This window comes from Aphelocoma coerulescens, chromosome 5 (genome assembly GCF_041296385.1).
Source record: "Aphelocoma coerulescens isolate FSJ_1873_10779 chromosome 5, UR_Acoe_1.0, whole genome shotgun sequence".
Lineage (NCBI taxonomy): Eukaryota > Metazoa > Chordata > Aves > Passeriformes > Corvidae > Aphelocoma > Aphelocoma coerulescens.
In genome coordinates, this window is record NC_091019.1 from 17,130,500 (window position 1) to 17,155,510 (window position 25,011).

The 25,011-nt window shown below is 41.1% G+C and overlaps 1 protein-coding gene and 1 long non-coding RNA gene across 2 annotated transcripts in view; one reads left to right on the forward strand and one right to left on the reverse strand.

The window, feature by feature from the left end:
- SOX6 (SRY-box transcription factor 6) overlaps nt 1-1,136 on the reverse strand; it is a 368,783-nt gene extending 367,647 nt beyond the window's left edge. Inside the window, exon 1 of the mRNA XM_069016846.1 lies at nt 1,102-1,136. The gene's annotated coding sequence lies outside the window, so the exon portion shown is untranslated. The remainder of the gene's footprint in view (nt 1-1,101) is intronic.
- A 5,354-nt stretch (nt 1,137-6,490) lies between these two features.
- On the forward strand, nt 6,491-20,385 carry LOC138110750 (uncharacterized). Its single transcript, XR_011151038.1, has 3 exons — nt 6,491-6,572; nt 17,158-17,381; nt 20,095-20,385. It is a non-coding gene; the product is annotated as an uncharacterized lncRNA (long non-coding RNA).
- The last annotated feature ends 4,626 nt before the right edge of the window (nt 20,386-25,011 follow it).

Here is a 25,011-nt window from a genome sequence, read left to right on the forward strand (position 1 = left end):
GGCAAAGAGCTAAGGCAGCAAGAAATCCCAAGTCGACTGTTGCCACAAAGCGGCACGCATCTCCCCTTCCCCGGGTGTAAACAGAGCTCTCTGATGATGGACTGCCTTCTTCCCCCCTCCTTGTGTATCACAAATTAGGGTGCGATATCGATTTTAAAGTTTTCTGTATAACTTTATCCAAAGGCTCTGCTGGGAGGGATAAGGCGGCGGCGCAGCGCGGCGGCTCCTCGGGACAGCGCCGCGCCGTGGCCGAGCGCGGCACGGCCGCCGCCGCTCCCGCAGCTTTGTGTGCTCCCCGCAGCCGTCCCTGGCCAACTTCAAAGCACTCACCCACCTCAAACTTAGCGCAGAACCCACAAGCACCACTAAACTCCCTTCGCCTTTCTCCATCCCGCGTCTCTCGGGATTGTCCGCCAGGAGAAACCCACGCGAGCACTTCGGAGCAATGACAGCAGCGCTCCGCTCTCAAAGATTTATTTCGGATTTTATTTTTCCTCTCTTTCTCTCTTTCTCCCTCTCGTGTTAGTTCCTTACGTACAATATCTTCCCGCACCATGTGTTCGCCTGCCGTGGGTGATCTTAAAATACAACGCTGATCTGTCACTACATTTTAAAATAAACTCTACTCGGGAAGGATGAGAAAGTGTTGTGATTTCAAGGTACTGGGGTCCCTTAACGTCTCGGAAACCTCGGGATTCAAACAGCCCCGGAAACTCGCACGGGGACGAGACTATAACTACTTTTCCCTAAAGAAAAGGAAAAAAAAAAAAAAAAAAAAAAAGAAGAAGAAGAAGAAAAAAGAAACACAACACCCTCGTGATATAAAAGTAAATAATCGTGCAGGGGGAGGCGGGGGGAAGGGGTGAATTCAGCAATGTTAAAAGCTAAACAACAGATCTATCTCCGGACGCTGCTGCTTCACTCAATTGCAACTAATAACCCATTAAAGACAGCGCAGGGGGAACCGGATTCTCTCCTGCAAAGCGACATAAATCCAGCGAAAACCCATTAAACCACCGCCACCGCCACCAAGCCACGCAGCACTACACACCACAGCAAACAACAGGTATACAACACAATAGGGCTGGTTTTCCTGGTTACCTCCTCGGGATCCAGTGTGGCACAAAGCACTGGGAGAGCCTCCTTTTTTTTTTTTTTTGCAACGCGCTTCGGTAATTTTCATTAAAAAAAAAAAAAATAGAGGGAAGGAGGTGGGGGGGGAGGGGAGGGAGGGGAGAGGAATAAATGGGTAGTAATTCGGTAAAATAAAATAAAATAAATGAACTAGAGTCTGCTGGTGTTTCTCCGGGCCATGGATGTGCAGGATCCCGATCGTTAGAAGTTTGCGGATGGGTTGCCTGGAGATTTGGTTACAATCAGGTTCATTTTTTTTTTTTTCCTCCTGAAACAAGTGAAGGCGATGGTTACTGCTGTCAATCTTGGCAATCAATGTGAGCGGCCATGTCGTAAGTATTCAAAGCATTTCCCGTCGTGCAACATCAGAAAGTGAGTGGCCAGGGCATTGATCTGAGGAAGGCAAAAGGAGGCAGGGCTCCCCCGCCCAGACAGCACAGGCAAGATGAGACAACACAGGGAGAGAGAGGAGGGAGAGGGGAAGGGAGGGAGAGAGAGGGAGAGAGAGAGAGAGAGAGAGGCTGGGAGCGAGCGGGGAAAGCAACAACTGCGGAGAAAGTGAGCACAAAACAGAAAGTGAAATCGGCGCGGGCTGCCAGCCGCATCCCCGCGCAGCTATCACCACTCACAGGGCCATTAGACACATGAAACCCTACACCGCTTGCTCTCGCTAATGACCACTGATTGCCCGGAGTGGTGAGGAAAGGTACTAGAAAGTTACCGGGGAGGGGGTGCGAGGGCGGGGCGGGGGCCGGAAAAGGAGGAGGGGGAGCGGGGGGGTCCCGGGGGAGCCGGTTCGCGGGGCCGGGGCGGCGCGGGGCTGGGGGGGGCCGTGTCACACGGGGCCGGCCCGCCCTCCGCCCTCCCTCCCTCCGCCCGCCGCGCTGCGTGGGGACACACACGCCGGAGAGTCCCGCCGGCTCACGGGACACACCAGGAAAATAAAATTACAAAAAAAAAAAAAAAAAAAAAAAAAAAGCTGGAGAAAGACGATGTGCAGGAGGAGGGAAGGGCTGGCGGCGTGGGGAGGGAGCGGGGACTACGAGAGGGAAGCACTCAGCAAGCGCTTACTGACAGCTGATAAATGGGTCTCTGAAGAGCCCGATCCCACAGCACGGCCGGGGGAGGGGAATAAAAGGGAGATGAAATGGGAAGTATAAATTACACCAGAGATGGGAGTCCAGCTACAGGGACCCGGGGAAGAGGAAGGGGAGAGAATGCACTCAGAGTCCACAAACTAGTGATAGATTCAACAGAAAGGTGACGAGTGAGTGCAGTGAAAGGGGAAAGACAGGTATGGCCGGAGAGGAAAAACTGATTTAGGACGGACTCGAGCTGAAGTTGGGATTCTCGTGGCGACGACGAGAAATTTTAGCAGCGGCAATATATAAATATCCCTCTCTCTGCCTACCAAAAGGCAACAGATAAGGACTAGAATATCAGCTTGAATACCAATTTAGGAACTCACGCTCTCTTGGAAGTGCTAATTGGGGATGGGGGGGGGGGGGAGGAAGATCTGGGAGAAAGAAGGGAAAACTATAAGGAGCTAAGGAGAAAATCAACCAGTGGCAGAATACTGCAAACCTAAGAAAGTCTCCCTGCTGTATTTTTGCATTCCAAAGGTAAACATAAAAGAGTCTTTCAAACTGTCAGGGGCCCGCAGATCAGGTGGGCAAACAGCGCTGCAGAGCGAACGTCTCCCTCTTTTGATATTATTCACACCTAGGCTAAACTGTTGTTAAGATGGGAGTGCGGAAAGCAACCTCAAGCCCACAAAATGAGAGAGAGAGAGAAGTTGTTGATTCATCTCTGTATTTTTGGCACTTTCTCCCCATTTTCCAGAAGGCGCCTGGAACAGTTAGTAACAGACAAACTTTTTAATTTTAAAATAGCTTCATAACTTATAGAGGCCAAAAAGACGAGGAGAAAGCCTGATTTCGCTTTCCTTCTCTCTCAAGTAGAAATTTGCAGACTAGGTTAGACCCAGAAGCACACTCAGCCCCACTGCGAATGAACCTGGCTTCAGCAGGACGTGATGAAAATTGAGCATTAACGCGATGGCACGGGACAGATCTGAGCTGGCTCTGTTTCATTTTGTTAACAAGCTGTAAAACTCGACACACTGCTGGAGTCGTGCACGTTGCATCCTCTGCCTTTGCTATCCGAGGTGCTATCGCCCCGCTCGAGGCGAGTTCAGAGAAAATGAGTTGTAAGTCAGAACCTCTTGGAATAGTGGACCTGGTTTAGACAATATTTTTGGCAATCCCACTACAATAAAAGGAGTAACCAAGTCGTATTCGGCAAGCAGCAAACACCTTGAAATAGAACTTTATAATCATCTAATAAAGCTTTATAATCAAATTAGCTGGATGAGAGTATAGTAGCTAATTTCCATGCACTCTTTCAATTTTAATAAAGACACTGAAAAGTGAAATTCAGAGACGGGGGGAACTGTATGATTGTAAATACTGAGTTTGCATTCACCTGCTTTCGGCTAATTCAAAGTATTCACCTTGCTGCAGCTACCCGGTGTATGGAATTAACAGCAGTAAATAGCTGTCTTTCGAGATATTTCTCTGTCCTTTTTAATCTTTAATTATAAGAATTCCCGTGATTGGCCACTAACGCTTTCCTTGTAACACATTTAAACCTGCTGCAAGTAAAGAAAACACCTTGACTTTTTGCACAACTAGTGTAGCTTTGGCGCGCAAAAAGAAAAAAAAATTAAAATGAGCTATGTAAGAAAAGAGATGTAAATCAGAATACAAGGACGAATAGTCTGCCTCAGTCTGCAACTCCAGTAATTTGTTACTGGAAGGTTTTTTCTTCCAAGAAACAGAAAGGGGGAAAAAAATCCCAACCACTCCTCAAATGTAGCATCTTCCTTATTAAATACGAGGCGGGAATGGGACAAGAGATAATTAAGGCAGCAGATAAATCCAACCGCCCACCTAGCTCCAAATCGGGGGAGCATCCCGCTGCACTCCTGAAATTCCAGTGCAGGGAATGACACTGGGTTGGGGCAGGACACGGCAGGGACGCAGCCACGCTCCCATGCGGAGCGCAAGGAACGCTCTCCAGCTTGTTGCTTCCCCTGTGTGATCAATTAAGTTACAGATGTAACTCACAGTGCCGGGGAGCGGCAACTTCTCGGCGGCAGGAGAAGAGGATTCCTTGGGCATTGTATGCAAATGTGCGTGTGTGCGCTGCACGGGGACAATTGTGCTTCCCTCTTTGTTTGCGTAAGTGAACACCCGCCGTGAGGATCCGTATACACGTGCCGAGAAACAAGAAAACGCTTTCACTTGTAGTGTCACCCCACGTTTAGAAACCGCGTTTGGAATTACTGTCCTTGCTTTGGCTTCATGAAGGCTAAAGGCAGGCAGCGCAGGCAGATGTTGAGGAGGGATGCTGACCTGCTGGGGGTCCCTGCACAGGGAAGGGACCGCAGGCGCTCACATCACGTCGGGGCACTTACCTGTGCACAGCTGTCATGGCATTTTGCGCCGTGTGTCTCATTAAATGTGTAGAAGTAAAGCAATATTCAACAAGCGAGGCAACCTGTCTGTGTGCTAAGTTGTACGTACCGCATCTTTAACCTGAGCAGCAAACCTGCAACTCCTGGAGAGTTGGCGGAACAGCCTCAGAAGTTTTGGATTCAAAGGGCAAGGAATTTCACTTTAAAAGTCATTCAGCCACTTCTAAACGGCCCTCTCTCCCCAGTTAATGCCGGACAATTAAGAGGCACGTTTATAATTTCCCTCTGTGGACACTGTCCGATAATGAAGGCTTGTTATAGGCTTGCTAAAGATGTTCGGATAAACTTTACAAAATAATCAACAGCATCTGAGAGAAAGCTAAAGGAAAAGAAGTTAAAGCCTGATCGTCCGATTGGGAAAAAGTTTTGTTAGACTGGATAGAAGCATATGACTGCACGTTTCTTCAAAAGCAAACCCATCACCTGATATGAGTTCCCCTAGAACAAGAACCTCTGGCGAACTCCTCCAAATTTAGGGGACGTTTGCATTTTGTAACACTCAAAGCTAAAGATCTGCCTGAAAACAAAAACTCTGAATTCCTTACAGCGTCATCTGCCAACAAGAATGTATTGTCTTGGCAGAAAGAGGATCAAGGAGATTTTAATTTCATTTTAAACTGTGCATCATCTTGATAGTGAAGGGAAAAGCCGCAGCAACAATCTCCCCTCTCCACGCCCCCGCCGTTAAAAAAAAAAAAATATAAAAAAAAAAAAGGGGGGGGGGGGTGAAGAGAGAACTGGAAAAACCACATAAACTTTTACAAAGAAAATAAAAGCAAGTTCGACATGAAAACCCCTTCCTGTCTCGGAAAGTTCATTTTAAAGGTCCCCTCTGTAAATCTAAAGTGCAAACACCAGGCTAAGGTAGTGAGTGGCTGGAATTTGCATGCTGATAAGAGAAGGCTGTTGTACTTACAGTGACAGAGGGCAGGCTGCGGAAGAAAAGCTGTTTGTGTTAGCCTGAGAGTCACCCAGGGCTGCAATGAGAGGAGAAGAGAGGAGTGGGAGTGCCAAGCTGGATACACCTTCACCGCATCTCATCACATCTGCCAGCCTCTCTCTCCCTCTCTCTTTCATTTCCACATTCCCTTTGTTCCTGAAAAAAAAATCTACACGTCACATCAGTCCCCAGATGCAGTCTACACCAAAGAAAAAAAATGAATAATTCAATCAAACTGTGCATAGTCTCTAAGGCAATAAATCTATTGCACTTAAAGAAACGAAGGGTAATTACCGCTATAGAATTAGAATAAGGCCAGAGCGCGCAGGGATCCCAGGGTCTGTAAACTCCACGGTCAAATAAAGTTTCATTTATTTAATCCTTTGACAACCCCAATGTAAACTAAAGGGGAGGATCAGAACTTATTCCGGTTGGGTTTGAGAATGCTTGAAGTGAATGTTATAAAAGCAGAGCGCCCGTGATCTGTGACAAACACAATGCAAGGGAGTAGAAGTGTTTCACTGCATCACCTCCAGGGTCCGTTCCCCCCTCCCTAATGAAGAGCAGACCACACTCCCACTTCCACCGGCTCCTGCTGCTCGCTGCAAGTGCAGCGGGGATCGCTGGCAGCCAGCAGCCGCCTTACCTGCTCCCGAGCGCCAGCACAGCCTGACAAAAACTCAGGGGAACCGGCAATTTTGTTCCACGCTCTGGCGAAGAGAAGCCTCGGGGGATTTGCACCGGCAAGGATTGCCTCGGAACGCTGCCCCTGAGTCGCGGATGTGTGCGGGGCTGAGGCGGGGGACTGCCCGCCGGGGGCGGGGGGAGCCCGGCGAGAGCGGAGCCCGGCGGGGCGAGCGAGGCGGCGCTGCCGGAGCGCGGTGACGGACCGGCCGGGGCGGGAGGCAGGAGCCGCGCCGCTCCCGCTCCTGCCTCGCAGGCTGCTCCCTCGGCTCGGAGGTAAGATGACTCTACATTGTGTTTGTCCCCCCCACGGGTACCCCCGGGTGACAGGGGTGCGCTGCTCTGCTAACGAGGGCGGTGGCTCGGGGCTATGGCTCAGCTCCTTGTGCCCGAACCGAGCCGGAGCTTAACGTCGGCATCTGCTGCTTTACACTCTCCATCACATTCTTTGCAAACTTCTCCAGGGGGGCTGGGGGAGGAGTGAGACTGAGAGGGGGAGGGGGAGACTAACCCCAGGTGAGACCGTGCTCTTCAGATGCCGCAGACCCTCGCTCCGATGCCGCTGGGCTCTGCGCCGACCGGGGAGGCTGAAACACCTTCCGCCGGCGCGGAGCATCGCGCACCTCCCGTCCCTGCGCCGCTGTAGCAGCGGTTTGATTTATCCGAAACATTACCGGGACTGTTATTCCACTGAAGGCAGAGCCGAGCGCGCTCCCGGCTGCCCGCGCCCGGGCCTGTCCATGTGCTTACCGCGCCACCGTGAGGCGGGCGCGGGCCCCGCACCGAGCGCCCGCTGCGCTCCCGGGGCAGCCGAACGCGCCGCGGCCGCGGGGACCCCGCCGAGGGCGGACGGGGGGCGGGCAGCCCGCAGCCCCCGCGGCTCCGGGTCAGGGTACGCCGCTGCCTCCCGCCCGCGCTCACGGGCCGGAGAGAGACGGGGAGAATTTAAGGAGAATTGAGGGAGATGGGGATACACAAAAAGAAAGCACCGCACTGGTGTTTTCCTTAACCCCCTGCCCCGAGACTTTCTCCCTCCTTCGCCTGTCTCGGCGTCGCTGGGCGCTCCCCAGGGGAGTGGGCTGAGTAGGGCAGAGTGCATCTCGGCCCGCTCGTCCCGCCGGCACCACTCCAGCAAATCCCCTCCGACCCCCCTGCTGGAAGGCAGTGTCCCCTCGGAGCGTGTGCCAGGGAGCACTGCTGGCTCCTCTGCCCGGCCTCCTTCTGCCTCCTTCCCCGGCCAAAATCAGGCCAGTTGCACTGCCCGGGTTTTCCTGGAAGATTTTCCTTCTCCAGTCTTTTGGTTGATTTCAAGTTTGAGGCTGGGGTTTTGGTTATATTTATATTAATGGAAGGGGAATAGGAAAAAAGATAAGAAGACTAGGCTGTCACCACCCATGGACAGCACCTGGGGTGACACTGCTAAAAGTTGTGGACAAGGCTCAGCACAATGTGTTTCTTACGCACGCTCCAGGCATGCAAAAGCTATGGGAATGGATCTACTGTCAGAGACAGATCCATTCATATAGGGGCACAACACATCACTTACCTCTCACAAAAAGATTTAACGCAGAAGGGGGTTCCTCTCAGGAGGCTTTTAGCAGCTGGTGGAAAGCACCCTAGCTACTGGAAAGCATCCATCATGTCAGGGCATCCTGGCACCCAGAAAAGCACTGACTGCACCAGCAAGGTTGAAGTCACTTAACTCCTAGCTACTAGTTGCACTGGCGGAGTAAGCTCCGCAGATGAACCATGAGAACACTAATAACAGGCTCCAAAAAATGGCAATTACATTCAGCTATGATTAGGAATCACCTCAAGATTGGATACCTGATGCTTTTCATGTATAGCTTAAGAGTAGAAAAACAGTAGTGTGACTGTGGATGGTGCAAACATTTCCACTGAAATGCATCTGCTGCTCCTAATCTGGGAATTTCACCTAACAGCTGGATTTGCCTGTTTGTCATCTTAATCATTTTTCTACTCCCATCTCTGTACAACAGAATGACCATAAAGGACCACTAACATACAAAAAAAGCAGCTCGAGATTAACCGTGATTTTAAATGTACTCTTTCAGAAGCAACCCAAAGCCATGCAAGAGATGTTTAAAGCAATCATCACTCATACTAAGGCATCTCTTCCCTGAGCGTGCACCTGCGTAGCCTCACATATTATACCAATTTTCCCCGCTTCAGCTGGGAATAGCAGAACTTGTCTTGTGAATGGAAGGACAGGAAGATCTATGTCAGGTAGAGCTATACCCACACGCACGTTTGAGGGGCTGGGAGGGGACTCGTGTTACAGGACCCCCTTACAGCCCACAGCAGCCCTATTTTATATTCCAGCCCAGAGTAAGCTCTAGGCCAGTGGTGAACATGAAGGTTGCTGAGGATCTCAGCGACAGAAAAGCCCTTGCTAAAACATGATGACTGCAATCCCCTATCAGCACACCACAGTGCTTTTATTTTCTCACTGGCAATGTCCCATTCTGACAGTACATGCTGGAATTCAACAGAGCATGGGCAGATTTTCTATTGTAACACTGCAATTATTCCATCAGTTTATTTTTGTTTCATACACCCACCCCCCTCAAATAAAAAATAACCCCACAGCAAAGCACAATTTTCAAAGTCCCTGACTGAGCTATTGCACTACAAACAAAATACTGAGTAAAAAAAATAAAAACAAACAAACAAAAAGACCCAAATAAAACCAAACAAAAATATCGAAAAACAACCATGAAGGATAAAATAAATAAACAAAGCTGTCTTTGACCTGAAGGCTGGCCCACACTGCAAATAAATGTATTACCACTTAGCCACATATACATGCCACATGAACAGAAATAAAGGAATCCTCAAGATAGGCCAATGATTTTGTATTTTATCTTACTACCACTGTGCACCCATAAATTGCACTTGTTTTAAGATGTTCCTTTGGATTTGTGACAATATGGCCTAATCCTGTAAGCTCATGTCACTGCCAGTTTTTTCATCCAGAAGCTCAAGTCCTGTGCATGTAAAGTGCATGCTTCTTATAAAGAGAATCTGAATGATGATGCCAGAAAGGATTAACAGTTTAGAAAATAACAAGACAAGAGGTTAAAATGTCTGCAAAGAAATGTTGGGGTACAGAGTTGTTTCAAGCTGTCCAATTTCATTTGGAGCTTATAAGTATCATGGCATATCCCACATGGGTAGTATGGCCATGTCCTCCCTCCTCTCCTCTTCAGGCACTTCACATTTTCTTACCCAAATATGCAGTAGTAACTTCTTGCAACAAAGTTGACTAAGAAGCAGATCACTGTATAAATCTTTCAAAACATGTTTAAATATAGCTTAGTAAGCCGGGAACGTTGGGCAGAAACTGCTGAAAGCATTCATACCGGTAAAACTGAAATGTGACATGATCTCAACGTACTCCAACATTCGATTATATGAAACGTTTTTCCAGTGTAATATCAGATTTAGGACTGAAGTGAAGTAAATGTGATTTGACTGTTTTGGAATCTTCCTAAGACAAATGACTGAAACATCAAGGTGTTTTATTTCCTATTTGGATCAATGATCAATAAGTCTTATACATGAGAATCACGCATTTTGAATAGAAAACACACTTTTTTAATAAGTGCAAGTTAGACTGAATAAAATGACTATGTTTGGAGAGCAAAGCTCACTATTTTTTAAGTCATTGCAATCTATATAATTATGAAGTAACTTGAACAAGGCATCTTACATTGGTCCTAAATTTTTTACTCAAGTAAAACACTCATTGATTCCAATGTGAGTGTTGCCTGAGTAATAGAGTTCCCTGTCAAACTGTTAAAATCAGCTAACTTCTTAAAGCCTGCAGATTGATGGAATAACGTGATTATACTAAAGGTATGTATTTAATACGGAAAAAAATATTCAAGTTACATTTCACATTAACAATAAAACAAGGCAGTAATATAAGTAAATATTTTTAAGGGGTTTATAACTCTGTGCCTGGTCCTGAAGACACTTAAGCTTGTGACTTTATTTATGTAAGTCATGCCAGTGAATAAGTGCTCTCATGTCACAAGCATTTGAGGCTTAGCATCTAGGACAATAGAAATAGGAATAAATTGCCTTTAAATATTCCACTAGCAAACCAAGACTGGCTTTTGCAGTGCATTGCATGGTAGGAATTATTTTGGAATGTTGTATTTAAAAGTTTGTGAGTGATGTTATACATTCTATCTGTTTTGAGTGAATAAGCTCATCATCAACATTACATAGCAGAGTTAGATTTTAAAAAGGTTCTCATAGAAAACCAGAATTCCTTCACAAAAAAACCAACATCAGACAAATGAAAAATACTGACATACACCTTTTTCTGATTTTTTTAAATGAAGTATTGAAAGCTTCATTCTAATAAGAATATTAAGTAAATAAATGTTAACTCTACTCAGTGCTATTAGCATAGTTGAAATAGTAGTTTATAAATTTTTGAGAGCATCGGCATCATGATATGGTTGTCATAGAAACTGCAACAATATGTCATTTCAATTAATTTTACATGCAGTGATGCTGAGGTCCATGTAACAATTCTTTTAGGAAGTTCTAGAAGTAAATATTGAATAGCAGGAATAAAAATATTAATAGGTAATTGTACTCTTCAATTATTACTTAATTAACAAAGCAGGGAGAAATCTAAATGATTCTAAAATAATGACTGTGCTGGGGGAATTAGTTAAGCAGACTTTGACTTCAAAACACCAAAATTAAAGATGAAAGCTATGGAAACATCCAAACTTTAGGTGGAAAAAGTATCTTTTCCCAAATGAAGCAGATTTGAAAAAAAAAGTAAAAAAAGATTTATTCCTGATCAAGAAATATAAAACATTAAATAGTTTTAAATCATCAATGTTCCTTTTGTGTGTGGGAGAACCAAAAAGTCAAATGTTACAAATTCAGGACCATAATACAAGATTTTTAAAAAATCTTTAAAGGTAGGAAATGTAACATGAATAGATTTACTTTTCCTGTATAATGCAGCTACTGTGTGTTATGAATGCTACCTTAAGTAAATCATTGCCAGACACACTCAACATTAATGACTTGATTACTAGAACAGAAAAGCTAACCAAAATAAAGGCAGTGTTTCTAAAAAAATAATAATTGTATTGTAGTAGTTTGAATTTTTTACTTATTATTTTTTATGTTATAGGGCAGCATAAACATATACTCCTGTTTTCTTATTGCATTTGTATGATACAATACCTAACCTGATAGTTTATATATGAAAAAACAAACTGAGCAGACCATAATGAGAAAAAAAATTAGATTTTCAACACATTTTATACAGCAATCAATAATTACATAGTATATTTTGTTTAAATTTACTGAGTTGCCACAGAGACTAGAATGTGCAAGACCTTTCAAACTGAGATATTAAATAAACTGTTTGTAGGTAAATAAAAACTACCACTATTAAAAAAAAAATTAAAAGGAAGAAAGAAGAAAGCCCCCAGCCTACGGAAGCTATCTGCAGTGAGAAAGGAGAAGCATCTAGAGCCCTCCTTTCTGATAGGATTAAGGAATGCTACAAAAGAAGCATTTAAATCTCTAGTTTTCCCTGACAATTAACAATGAAAAGCAGATGTTTACAAAGCTATTTTACATGCTCGTTTATAAGATGCTAAAAGATGGTTTGTGGATGGTAAGAAGGAAGAGCTGGATAACTGCTTGTCTGGTGTATATTTAAAAGCATTTTCATTGGCTCAGTTATTGTTAATAATGAAAGAAACACTTTGTGCTGTATAGCTGTGACTATAGAAAACTGCCGTCGTAAAGTCCTCAACAAACTCTTAAGATGCAATTTACAAAGATAATAATAACACAGAATTATTTCACTTCTCTGAATGCTACACATTTGCATACCAGGACTGTGTACAATATACTCATAATGCACATTCATAACAACAAGGACTTCTTAACATTGCAACAGCACAAGATCTGTGCATTAAAAATCTACAGTTCCAAGTTTTCCTTTTTGGTGGGAAACCATTTGTATAAACCAGATGCTCTGCATCTACTCAGAGAAAGCTCACGTTCAGTTCTACACCTTTATTGAATAGGATCATATCAAGAAAATTACAAAACAATGTAAGGTAGCAGCAATATTAATAAATTCCTCCTCATACAGAGACATGGCCAATTAAGTTTTCACACAAATTTGAGCAGAAGTCTGGTCTATAACTGTGAGTCAGGAGATGTGGGCTCTATTCCTGGCTGTGCTACAAACCTACAGAGTGTTTCTGAACAAGTCACTTACACCAAGTCACTTGAGTAGAAAAAATGCTAAGGATGCCTGCGTCGAGCTCAATTTAGACAGATCCATATCTGCTTCTATCAGATGCGTGCGAATGTGGGCATATTTCTCTAAAAACCTGGGGCCTACCCTTTTTGGACTTTGCATCTTAGCCTGTTTCTCTGCATGGAGGGAGCCTGTTGGGGGACTTAATTCATGAAAGACTCCTCACACACCAATTATATTTACGCATAACAAGATTCCCATTAAAAGGCCCAGCCCCACTTGCTTCACGCATACATTTCACTTCACACATTTGTAGGAGTCCCGTTTACTCTAATAGGATTATTCACTCTCTATAATTCTGGGCATCTAAACTTCTGCAGTATCAGGAACTAAGTTAATGGAACAGATAATGTGTAGAAATACTCATAGTTAGTAATGAGCTTCAGCCTTCACACTTACAATCCTGCATCACATTTGATAGAAGGATTTTTAAATATTGCTATTACAATGTTCAGGTACAAGTAAGACGATGCATAGCTGACTTGACATTTTAAATTTTTGAAGTATTAGCATATTTACATTCTCAAAACAAACAAAGCTCTCTTTGCAAAGTGTCAAATAATTCCAAAATCTGCAGTTCTAATCATAAAAGGTACTCATAAATCACCTGTGTTTTGCCACCATCCAAGCTGCTTTTGGTGTCTGCCTCAGCCACTGAATAAATTCTAATTTTTGTTAATGCTTATGTTATTCCTACTACTTCTCCAGTTGTGAATGAATATATTACACTACAGTACAAAAATATTTAATTCATATTAGTTGGCCAGATTTCATTTCCTCGATGGACTCTTCCGCGACTCAGACTTCCCATCTCCGGGACACTCTCTTGGACTAAAATTGTGCTACATGCATAATGATATGCAAAGTAGGTCAAGTTTCCAATGTGCAGCTACAGCCCTCCTTAACTTCACCCAAATGGATACTGCTCACATGGTGAAAACTAAACATGCACAGAAATGTTTACAGAATTGGGGCTGAAAGTAGCAAACAGTTTTCCCGCCTTGGAAGGATTTTTACCGTAACACAAATTATTTACACAGAAATCTAACAGTAAGGGAAAATTGAAAATATTTTGTCTACCTTTCAACAAAACACCATGAGGAAAATACCTTCCCAGCAGCTGTTATTGGTAAGGCAGAAGGGGACAAAAGAAGGAAACAGCTTCTCCCTCAGTCAGTAACAGCCTGCGCTGGTGCTGCACTACTGCCAAGTACCAAACCAGCTAATAAAACACAGCTCACAACTGCCCACTTTTTCTAGTACCACATACTCCAGCTCAGAAAACACAAAAGGTATCCTCCCTTCTCCCTCCCCTCCTTCCCACAGAAATCACACTCCTGGCTGGATCCTTGACTGCTGGCCTGCCACAACCACAGAGGAGGGGACACAATTAGACTCTGTCTCAGTATTTTGCCGTTATTTTAATTTGATGGTATTTTAATAATATGGAGCGGTTAGACTCCTCAGACTGCCATCTGAAATGTTGGTGACTAAGAATTCTGTTCTGGGGAGGTTCTTTCTTTCCTTTTTTCAAAAATTTTTCTTCTCTTCTGGTTTGAACATTTCTTTCAATTAGCTTTCTCTTTTAAGCAATAGAAAGGTATGCCCAAAGTTAGCATTATAGGGTTGGGGTTTTTTTCAATTAACTTAGGAAATGTTTACGGTGTTCATCAAAGGAGCTCATGTTCCTGGAAGTTGGAATTAAAAGGAAAAACATGTTAAGCAAAAAGAGAGCACTTTATAATCGGTATGGTCACACACACCCCAGATCCCCAACTTGTATAGTCAGCAAGCAATCATTTCTTTAGTATGGCAATTTTCCACTTAAGCACTGAAACCTCAACCTCGATTGTAAAGCAGTATTCAGGGGGTCATAGCTTCTGCCTTTGCTTTTCTTGTCCTTTCTAGAACTTAGAGTTGCAAAGGAAATTTGTTGTGTTATGCTTTTTTTCATGTACAAAAGTGGGGAGAGCTGAGTGTGGAATTAGCAGTGTATTAGATTTGAATGCACACCTTTACCACATTCACACATGACAAACCTTTTATAGAACATCCTCCACAGTCGTGTTCAGCACAGGGAGCAGCTCCTGAAAAATGACACAAAATTCTGACACACTTCCTAAAGTTCTGGGTCAAAGGAAGTGAAAGAGGGATTTGTTGAGGCCTATTTAATGAGTCTGAGGAAGGAAAACACTAAAATCTGTGGTTTAAATGTAATAAACTATACCAAATCCTTTTTTCAATTCGAAAAAACTCATCCCTCTCCTAAAACAGTATTTGGCACACTTGTTTTCCAAGAGTGAGATTCAAACTTTTCAAAGCCCTTACATAAGGAACTTGCTTCTTTTTATTCAAAAAATTAATGAATGATACAAATCCTTTGATTTACAAAGAAGCATTTTTTTGTGGAGAATATTAAGAGATTTTACTGTTGATATTTCCACATTAATATACATTATTTATCTCCACAGGGTGGCGAAAAAGAGAAAATTGCAAAGACTTACTGGGTGGCAGGAAGTGGGATTCACTATAATCAACAGCAGCAGGGGACTCTTTGAGGTTGTGTTGCAAGATATATTCAAGATTTTAGCAGAAAGAAAATAATTGCATTTAATATTGTGCTGGTGGGAAATAACATATGTTCAATCTTTTCCAGCTTTTACACTTACAGTTAGATTTCGACTCTTGCCCTTTTGATGCAGAGATACTACTCCTTAAAATCTGGATTTTTTTTTTTAAATTATTATTTTTAAACACACTTATGCAGAGAATATCCTGTTATTAGCCAGCTAGAGTTTTATGCTACTTGCAAATTTTACTTCAAAAATTTACTGAGGTTTCATGAACATATTCAGTGGACTAAATAAATAGCTCTATGTTCAATAAGCAAGCTATTGCCAAAACACAGTAAAGTTTCCATCATTATTTTATTTTAGATTTTTCTTTAATGTAAAACCAAAAGATTATGTATTTTGTCAGATGTTTGCTTAAAATTTCATTCTGGTTCAAATCACTACATTTCTTAGAAATTCAGAACTTCTTAAAAATGGGTGTAGTTCTGTCTATGTAGAGTAAGTAATAAGTTGATGAAATATTTGCAGTTAGCTAATACAAAAAAGCTGACAGTCATATAAAGATTTTCCACACTTAAAGGGAATAAAAATTTGTGCATATGATAATTGAGCCTCAATCTTAGTTTATAGCTCATAAAAGTTCAGGAAATTAAAAGTAGCTGTCTAGTTTAAGCTAATTGTGTATGATTCCTTTATAATCGAATACATACACACAGAGAGGTATCACCGTAGCAGATTTCAATATTGCCTGGTTTGCCCATGAAGGAGAAGAGAAACTGGCACTGGAAAAGTCTGTCCCTTTCTCCCACCTTAAAAAGGAGGTAGAAACAATTCATTTAGGCTAGGTACCAGTATTTTAAAGACTGAGGCAAGTGAGATGCATTCCAGCTTGCACAATAATTGTGACTCTTGTCTAGTCTTACGGTTTACCTTTAGTCATTCCCTGCTGTGTGCTACTCCAGAATGGGTGTCTCGGGGCAGATCATCACCTGTGTAAAAGGCTAAAGGGACAGTCATCATTTACACCATATGCCAATAGGATCAGCCTATTCCTTCCCTATGAATTTAGCTGCACACTTAAGGGAACCATATGAAATTATTTTTCCATGAAAATCTGTTAAAGTTGTAATTTTTTTTCATAACCCTATTGCTTTATTGATTCTCTCTGCAAATACAAATGGAATTACATGCATATATGAGTAAAAACACATAACAGATTTCTGGAATATGAAAGATGCCAGACCTGGACTTTATATTGACAAGGGCTTACAAGTGGCTACAAAAAGACTCAGACTGGGAGGAGGAGGTGGGGGAGAACAATCTTCCACTCAAGAAGAGTCTTCTTAAAAGCCATGTCAAGGCTAAACAGGTTGGTTCATTGGTAAAATGTTATACACTATATATGTACTTCACAAGCTGCAATTCCACGGTTACTCTACATGGCTTAATGACTGGCATTTATTTTTTTTTTTTACTTTTTACTTTTTAAAAAAAATATTTACTTTTCTTGCTCCATCCTCACTGCCAGCAGTAACATTACATGGCTCCATGTTCTGTCAGCTGAAGCAACTGCTGTGGGTTTGGGAGGCAGGGAGAGGGGAGCCTGTTGTGATTTGGAGTAGTGCAGCCACACAAATACTAGTGCTGGCCCCAGGGGGAACAGCGGTAGGGAATGGGTGCTGGTGTGGAGATCAGCCCAGAGAAAAGGTGGAGCTGCAGCCTGCGGGTGGGATCCGATGGCACCTTAAATCTACAAAGAATTCAGGTCGTCAGAGCTTCGTCTAGCAACCGAGGCTTTCTATTCTTTCCCTTGCCTCAGCACTAACACCCACGTAAGTTTGCAGGAGCCAGCCCAGGGAGGCTGCTCGTCTGTAAGCTAACCCCACAAAGGGGGGAAAAAAAAAAAAAAAAAAAAAAAAGAAAATAACAACGAAACAAAAAAACTTTTCAGCCAGATCTGCTCCAAGGCGCAACTCACAGAAGGATCAGACAAGAGCCAGTGCCAGCACACTGCAGAAGGTGGAAACACAGAGCCACAGCCAATAGAGGAGAGGACAAGGCAGCCCAAACTTAGATCAACTCCAGCTGTGATGGACCCAGAGCCGGAGCCAGCCTGACCGCTTAGAAGCTTCCTAAAACCTCTGCACTTCCCCTAAAAACACCGAGATAGAATGAGTAAGTACGTGGAGCTTAAATTACCAAGACACCAGAGAAATAAAATCAGGATTCTTACTTAAACACTGAACAGGTCAAGAAGCAAGAAAAAGCCCTCATGGTCTTAAAGCTATCTAGCAGAGTTTCTGTAGGGTGTGACAGGCCAGGAAAAATCCTTCCTGAGCTACACAGATCATACTTATGAGCAAATTTCTCCTTTCTAAGCCTTCATTGCATAGATGAGAAGACAAGGTAGAGATCGTTTGAGAAGGATTGAAAAAAGACTGAAACCAAAAACAGTAGGAGCTAGCATTTGGAAAATTAATAGTGTGGAAGACAGCACGTTTTTTTCTCTCTGCAAATATCTAAATTCTGCCATTCCACACCCACAAAATATGAATATTTTCTTACTTGAGGGTATGTAAGTTTTTAGAACAGATTTATCTGGCTAACTAATTTTGTAAGGGTAAGTACATACACACGATGAAGTGTTGGAAAACCGAATTTAAAAGAAAGGAGAAGAATACTTAGGAAATATAAAGTCAAGAACAAGATTTCTAATATTACACTCACACTGTAAGTAAAACAGACAAAGTCTAATATGTTGACTACAGTAACAATATTAAGAAAAAAATCTCTGTAGAAGCTCAGTTTGGTAATTGCAGACAAAAGCTGCAGGGAAGCTACAAATGATTGGTGTGTTAATTCCTAAAAGAGAATAGGCTATTTGGAAGTACATAAATAAACAGATATTAGTCAGTAGGTTTAGCTTTCCTATTGAAGATTGTTCTAGTTGGAAGGAAAGATAAAATCTGTCACTGATTTAGGAGAAAATACCTAAAAAATTTTAGAGACGTTTATATTGACCATATACTTGCCAAAAAGGCTCAGAATGAAGAATTCTAGCAGACAACAAGGTGACACATGGATTGTTCCCAGATATACATTGACTAGCAGGCAGGTCTTTGAATCTAACTAGGATAAATCAGTATTTACAGATACTTTTGTGCTCCCACTCCCTGTCTTCTGCTGATAACTTAGGAAATCAGTATAAATTATTTGCAGACACAAAAAGAGATGTCCTAAAGATAAGTAGTGTACTCAAGGTATGTTAAAGGTTAACACAAACACATTCTGGAGGACAGCACTGGAGAGCAGTATGGAGAGTGTAAAGGATACTTCAAGGAGAAAACGCTGGAAATCAGCTGTCAGATGAATTCAAAGAAGAGAAAAAAGAGCAAAAGTCATTCACATGCAATCAATACATTTTCAGATTTGGAGAATTATTGGATGACAGATTTCTAGAAATAAAAGTTTCTCAGAAATAAAAGTTTCATGTGTTATGTCCTCTGGTCCTGTGTACAGTTATTGAGGAGAGGGAAGGTAAGGAACTCAACTTTTAAAGCTTTGATTACTGGCCTGCCCTGGCTGAGATAATAAAAGCAAAGTTTGGTTAATCCAATTTGGATGTATATTGATTTGTTGTTGTTGTTGTTGTTAGCAGCATTGCTCTGCTGTACTTTCTGTCTTCTTGAGCAAGCAGAAAGAAACCTGGGAAGGGAGAAATCCATGGCATGGGGAAGAAGAATAGGATGGCATCCCTGAGGATGGGAAAATGGGCTTTGATGATACAGCTACAAAAACACCTCTAAATCCCATGTCTTTCCGCTCAGCTCTGTTTATATATATTTGGTAGCAGTCCTCAAAAGTGGATTTTTGTTAGTCAAGCAGATCAAGTCCGTTGAACTCAAACTGTAGGAGCACAGCTCAAGGATTCAACCACCCTTAGTGGATGGACTTAATTAGAATCAACATCTGATTCATTAGATTCTATATGTATCCTTAGGGAATTTGTCAGAAACAAGGCATTTTTTAATTATTACAAAAACAAAAAAAACAAACCCCAAGAAACAAAACAAAAAGCAATGAGGCACAAGTTTTTTCTTAACAGTAGATGTATGAATAAGAATATAAGGACCACAGAATGTCTTTCCCATGTACATTAGTTTAACCTAGAAACTACAGCTCTTGCCTAAGCCAGTCTCCACAGAGTGGAGATTTTAACCAATACTTTCTTTAATCAGTAGGTGTAGATAAGACAACTGTGTACCTTTGAGGGCAGCCTGGAACTGCTGTCGTCAGAGCAGATGATCCAGGCAATGTTCGTCAATTATCCCATGCTGTGTGCCACAGGGTTGTTCAATCCAGCATGCTTCCTCACAGTCCTGCCATCACAACAAATTATGATATACACACAGGAAACTTTACAATAATACAGTTATGAACTAACCACCTTAATTTACTGGAGCACATATAGTATCCCAAAACAGGAACACTTTTCTTACCTTAAAAGTTTAGTACGAGTGGGCAGAAATCACTGGTCTCCTTTTGTAATGAGTTCATGATATCAAATGTCCTCTTTATTGGATGTTAGTCACTGGGAAAATTCACGGGCAATCAGAAGTCTTTTAAAATCTGCTGGATTGTCACTCATCTCCTGTAATAACTTAAGAAATATGTCCTTGCCTGAGTAGATGCTTTTGTACCATAAAAAGGAAGCAATAAACTCCCCCCCACCAAAACACAGTGAATTAAAGATCTGCAAATGCATATCAGTACAGTAAATATAAATTGCCTTACTGCATTAATTGCCTTATTTTAGTATTATAAAAACTTTAAAATAGTTAAAGGGCCCTGGAAACTAAGGTTGCCTTTTTTTTTTTATTTTTAACAGACTGGAGCCATCTTCAACTCATCCAAAATCTTAGCTCTCCAGTGGAAAGACAGATAAAAGGTTAAATCATTAGAGAAATAAAGAGTAATCCAAACAAATTCTTTCATCCTAAATCAAATAATTACAATGCAAGAATATGAACTGAGTTGTTTATAGGCAAATTTAAAACTGCTCTACACTGATGGTTATTTTTTTATTCACACTGTCCTGGACTAGAACCTCTTTTCCTGCACAACTGTTAGAAGTCCTGCAAGTGTACATACACTCTGCATGTTTCTCAGGAATTACAGATATGAGCATTTGAAGTTAAGAATTCTCAATTAAATTATAAATAGTTATATACTATCTTTTGGTGTCTTTCTTACAATTTCAAAGTTATTTTAAAACACAGTACTTACCTATTTACACATTGAAAAGTTGTACTTTAAAATGGAAACAGTTATGGTTCCAATCTGCTACTCACAACATACAAAAATAACAGATATACATAATTCCAGTAGGCACTGTAATTTATTATTTTAGCCTTTACCAAGAAAAACATTTTCAGGCAGGTTTTTCTGACCAGAAGTTTATGAACTAAAGTTGGAAAGGTGGTTCTATAAGCCAAGTAAACAATTTCACTATCTATGAATTTCTCCCTCGCTTCCAAGGATCTATTGCACACAGAGACTTCATTAAAGCAGATTGCAAAAAAAAAAAAAAAATTGTGCAACATATTTGCCTTTCATGTTGCAGCTTTAATTTACTTCAGTATGTTATCATACACTTCCAAATAAGTAATCTTAAATTTAGAATTCATTACTTTTTTTCACCAACAAAAAAAAAAAAAACTTTAAAAGTCATTGTTCTTTTAATGATAAATATTAATTTTATTGATAAAAATTAATTATATTGTTTTCCAAGAACAACAAAGCCACCATCAAAGAAAAAAATAGCCATTGTTTGCATGTTAATTTCATTACATATGTAAAAGATTGTTGTCTTTGTTCAATTGCTCAACTGCTCAACAGTCAGAATTCATTTTTATCAGCCCAACAAAATAAATTCAGTCCCTTTTAGCTGTGATACAAAATGACCAAAGACTAGACAAGCCCAACTCACAACTGCATCCCATTCTGCCAGGCACTACTCATAGACAGAAGTTACACAATAAAAGACAGATTCTATCCTGAAAAGTCCAAAGTTTAACAGACAAGAGAAACAGAAGGCATGAGGAAAGGATGTAATGTCTACATAAAGGTGTGGAATGTGGGGAAAAGAGAAGGTAAGAAAATGGCTATATGGTCACAGCCATTACATTACACACACATACATTTTCATTCCTACAGAGATATATATAGAGAAATATATAGATATATGTATCTTTATATGCATGAAGACACAGGAAGACAAATACATACATAAAATATACACACTGATGATTTTACTTCCTGAAGAAATCCAAACAATTTGAAAAAACAGAAAAACACCTTGCTTGACCACACTCATAATGCATGGTCATAAATTTTACTATAAACTTTTTTCCCAAGAAAAACCTTTGTTCAGATTTCCTATCGTACAAACTAAATATTTTTGTTCTATCTGAATAATAGATATATCTTTTTGTGTAAGTGTCTTAACATTTATAACCAGAATACAAGAACAATTCTCAGCTTTCTAACACAAGTGAAATTAGTGCCTATTATAAGAGAAGCTAATAGGGGCCAGCACAGAAAAAAAAATGAAACTGGGTTTCTTCATGGTCTTTCTCACACACCTCTTGCTATGCCAGTCTGTGCAACGCTCTCTTTCATTGGCTGTTTGTCTAATCCTAATCCTTGCCTCCATGACAGAAGACACTAGTTTTGTGGCAGGCAAAGCAAAACTGATCACTAGTACAAGATGTATGCTCAGAGAAGGGCAAAACACTCATGGAAATAGGGAAATCAAAGCCCACTCCAAGATCCAGCACCACCCTTCAACATGACTTCAGACAAAGCTCCCCTGCTCACCTCAGTGTTGTAATCTTTGACCAACATCCCTGTCCCATTTCAAACACGCACAGGTATCATCATCAGAGTCACCAAGCTGCTGCAGAGACCACAAAGTGATAGTTTTAAATAAAGGCAATACCATTTAGCAGAGATGCTAGATGAGATAAATTATTTATTCTGCTGAGCTCCACAGAGATGTACTAGAGCCACGAACATCCTGAAAGAATTCTGCACCTGCCTAAATTCAGAAAAATCTTCCAACAAAAGGTAAGATTTTATTTTAGGTGTAATCTATCCTTTTTTCTTCTGCTGTATTTCTGCAAGCATACTTGCCCACCATTTTACTTTAACTATCACCAAATTATATGTTTTGTTGTTTTGTCCAGTAGAGATTTTGTCATTCTTATTGTTGCCAGAACAATAAACAGCTCCAAATAAGTTCCCCTTACACAGCCTTGGACATGCTAAAAACTTACCTCTTAAAGTCTGATCACACATGAATTGTGTTTGAACTTTGTCAGTCCTTAAAACAGAAAGTTTTCATTTTTCCTGACAGAAACATGAGGAAATATAGATTGAAAAATTTAATAAAAAAAGAAAAATAAGATGCATCACTTAGAGCTAAACTTATTTCTCAGTGGCAGTCAAGGAGAACACTCTGAATGCTCATTTAAAACAGAAAGTATATATGAAATATATACATGAAATATAATGCATAGACTTGTCAAACAGAAGGAATATTATAACAGCAGATCCAGGCCTGTTCCTTTTTTACTTTCACTAGTCCACAGTTCTCCTGATTTGCATTAACAAGACTGCTGCCACTGGTGAGTCTCTTTGCATTTGACATGAAAATTAACAGAAGACTAATTTTAGGAATATTATAAACATACTTCTAGAAGTATATCACAGGGTTTTTTCAATATGCAAAACCTTTTCCTCCTGAATACCAAGGAGAAAACCTTCATGCATATAAATATTCATTCATTTTCTAAGTTCCTCTTTAAAAGTCTAATTCCCCCACATTTCTCGGTTTTGGGACAGCTGGCCATCAATACTGAACAGAGGGCTGAAATTGTTAAAATTAAATTGAAATTGTTAAAATTAAAATGAAATTGTTAAAAGGCTTTCTGGAATGGGTGTCTCCTAAATCAAATATTAGAGCATTTCCCTGAGCTTGTAACATGCAGCATAGTCCAATGGCTTGTTCATTACAGTAATTTCCCTTCTCTTCTGTTTTCAAGTTCCTTTTTTCTATTTGCTACACATTTGTGTCTATTCCTGTTCTTATAACACAGAATATATGCTAAGAGCTTATCCAAGAAACACTTCATGGTAAGAGATGATCCAATAAACACTTTTTAAAATGTCCTAAAATAAGTTACGCAGATCACAAAGCACCCAAATAAATGGTTATTGCATTGAAGCATTCAGCATCTTTAACACTGTCCACAGCAAACCAAAGTTGTTTGAACAGTTGCAAATGCAGAGAGCAGCCTATATTGGTCCATCTCAAACACAACTGCTTAAGCAGCATGTCTTCACTGTGGTTTCCAGATTCACTAAGCAGAGACTCCTGGGAGACACCACTTTTTTGGAAGAGCAGCATTGCCCACTATGAAATGTCTTTCAAATCTCGGCACTTAGTGGAGCCATACTGTACCTTTAAAGGTAACTACGTGCACCTTTCAAAGATATTAAAACACATCTTGTAGCAGCCCACCAAGTGCTGCCAATACACCCTTGCTGTATCTACATGTGCTGTACCTACAGAGAAACAGAGATACAAAATGAGGTCTTGATTTACCCCCCACACAAAAACCATCTTTCACATAACTGCAAGGAAAACTCTGACCTCTCTAGTCCCTATGCCTTAACCACTTGACCAACACAGACACCCACATACACTCCTTAGTAATTATTTCCTAAGAAATAAACGTAGCTCAGTTGCAAAACTGTAGCATAGATAGACTGAAATAATTCTTCAGCTGCTTGTACTTACAGATATAAACAGTACACAGCTCATAATCCACCTGCAGTTTTCAGAAGGTTTTGATGTCAATGCTGTTCAAACACATCCTCTAAAATGTTGAGTCGATAATCCCTCAATATGTGTCAGATAAAGGATTTCTTATTGATTTGAGGTCAGGATTTCAGCATAATGAAACTCATGCAAACTTAAGGCTTTTTATGTTGTTTCTTTTCCTTTGTCTGGCTACTCCCTTTCCACTTTTAAACACGCAATCTGTGATCCACGAGACTTAGGAAAAAATCCTAAACTGTTTTCCTTGTAATTCAGTACATCCAGATAAAACCATGCTAGAAGGTTATTATTGATGCCTTGTTTGCTCATGCTATTCTCACAATCTATTATATGTAATCCCTGGATATTCTGAAGAATCATTGCTAGAATTATAGAACCTTTGTTTGAACTTAAAGTTTTGGTGAGTGAAAGGTATCTGCTAATAGAAGACAAGCTTGGGAAAAACCTGGAGGGAACTGTATTTTCTTACTGCCACTATTTTTGCAAACTAGCCACAAAAATATCATCCTAGGTAACCTCAACAAATTGGTTCAGGTGCCTAAGGTTAATATTCACAGTGTTTTCCTGGGACATATCTTGCCCTCCTTAACACATCCAGTGCTGCATCATTAACTCATTAGGTTTATTTAAAAACCCATCTCCCTATTTGTGTGATAGGCTGCAGCTAACAGTCTGTTTTGTAAACTGAGCAAGTTTATTCTTGGTCTGTGTTCATGCAATGCTGAAGATTTGTCTACATACAAAAGTTATGCCTAATTACACTGATTTAATTTAATCAGCTCAAGCCCTGTACTGTGATGAGATCATAAAGTTGCTTTCTACATGTGAAGTTCCTCACTGGGGAAGACGGACATGACCCTTCTACACTACTAAAGTTGCATCTGCATGCTGGCTACACCT